The 2,011-nt window shown below is 43.4% G+C and overlaps 1 non-coding gene across 1 annotated transcript; it reads right to left on the bottom strand.

Annotated features, from left to right (window-relative positions):
* Window positions 1-297: 297 nt before the first annotated feature.
* LOC132620628 (small nucleolar RNA R71) lies at window positions 298-403 on the bottom strand. Its single transcript, XR_009575067.1, has one exon. It is a non-coding gene; the product is annotated as a small nucleolar RNA R71 (small nucleolar RNA).
* Window positions 404-2,011: the final 1,608 nt, after the last annotated feature.

The following is a 2,011-nucleotide window of genomic DNA, read 5'->3' as shown; positions in this document are numbered from 1 at the left end:
GAGCTGCTACAGTCAAAATTGACTCATCTTTATACCAGCTGTTGAAACTTGAGGGATACATTCGGAACTCTACCGAGAATGACCCTCAACGTCATTTGCAGAATTTTGTGGATGTGTGTGCTAATCATATCCAGAAAAATGTTCCACAAGATGCTATTCGGTTGAGGTTATTCAAATATTCCTTAGCTGGGGAGGCAAGAACATGGTTCGAGAAGCTGCCCCGAAATTCGATTACATCATGGGCAGAAATGGTAGCTGTTTTTCTTACAAAGTGGTACCCCCCTAGCAAGAAGGCTGAGATTCGCGACACGATTTATGAATTCAAGCAGCGACCGGGGGAACAACTATATGAAGCCTGGGAGAGGTTCAAAGAGTATTTGCAGAAGAGCCCTAATCATGGTTTTCCGGAAAATATATTGATGGAGAAGTTCTACATAGGGTTAGATCCAGTGACACAGTCAGTAGCTAACAATGCAGCTGATGGGTGTTTTATGAACAAGACCTTTCGATGAGTGACCACCATACTTAACAAGCTGACAACTCATAATCAGGCTTGGCTCTCAAACAATGCTGAAGTGGTACCATATGGTAGTGCTATGCTCCAGAATATAGTGAAGGAAAATCAGGATACCCAACAAACATTGGCAGAGCTTGCAACAAATATTTCCTTGCTGACGAAGAAGTTCGATGAATCTTAGATCAAAAAAGTAAATGTTTGTGAGGATGATGTAGTTTGGCCAAAAGGGATGTACCATGCTCATGATGTTCCATTCCTTGATGGGCCACCCATGCAGGTTGAATATGCCAATTATGTTAATAACTCTCAAGGGAGTTATCAAAGACAGAATTACCAAGGTGGCTATCAAAATCAGAATCAATGGAGACCTCAGCAAGGTCAAGGTGCTTACAACAACTCTCGGAACTACAACAATAACTATGGTGGTGCGAACCAAGGGAGCTACAACAACAACAACAATTTTGGGAACAAGAGTTCCAATCCTTATATACCACCAAAAGGGCAGTCGACAGAGCAGGGTAGTTCAAAAGTTGAAGCAATGCTTGAGAAGATTCTGGCTAATCCATCGAAGTCTGAAAGGACTTTATCTGGGCTGACAGAGACAGTGGGTTCTCATACAGCAGCTATTCAGAAGCTTGAGTCGCAGATGAGGGATATATCCAGAGAGCATCACCCTCCTAAAAAGGGAGGACTTCCGAGTGACACTATTCCAAATCCCAAGAATGGGGGAGGCGGTATAGACCGCGCATTTGCCATCACTACTAGAAGTGGCAAAACAATACAGGGGGCTGCTGAGGAGGTGACTGATCTTGAGCAGATAAATGAAGAGAATGAGGTGCAGTCTGAAACACCCATTATTGCTGATAAGAGGCTACTGACAAGAAGGTTGCTGATATTCCAGAGATGGTGAGAGAAGCTGATGACACAAGTAAGAAGGCTGTAAAAGGGTCTCTCCGCCTTTTGACCCAGTTTTTCAAAGATAAACCTCCTTTTCCTCAGAGGTTGGTAAAGAAGAATGAAGATGCAAAGTTTGAAAAGTTTTATGATCAGCTGAAACAGTTATCTCTGAATTTTCCCTTCTTGGAAGCTGTCAAAGAGATGCCCGGTTTTGCGAAATATCTGAAGGAGTTGTTGACTAAGAAGAAGACGGTTCAACATGAAACCGTGAGTTTGACTCACACTGTGAGTTCTATTATCTCAACCACAACTGTTCAGAAAAAGGGAGATCCTGGGGCATTCACCATTCCTTGTTCTATTGGGTACCATGACTTTTCTCGCGCTTTGTGTGATAATGGGGCGAGTATTAATTTGATGGCCCTTGCTATATATAAGCAATCAGGATTGGGAATGCCACGGCCGACTACGATGAGGTTGCAGATGGCTGATAGTTCTATCAAAAGACCTGTTGGGGTGGTTGATGATGTGATTGTGCGGGTTGGTGAGTTTTTGTTGCCCGCTGACTTTGTGATTCTTGACTGTGCTGTTGATCGGGAC

This window comes from Lycium barbarum, chromosome 11 (genome assembly GCF_019175385.1).
Source record: "Lycium barbarum isolate Lr01 chromosome 11, ASM1917538v2, whole genome shotgun sequence".
NCBI lineage: Eukaryota > Viridiplantae > Streptophyta > Magnoliopsida > Solanales > Solanaceae > Lycium > Lycium barbarum.
Note: the sequence above shows the minus strand (reverse complement) of the source record. Positions and strands in the feature narration are given on the sequence as shown.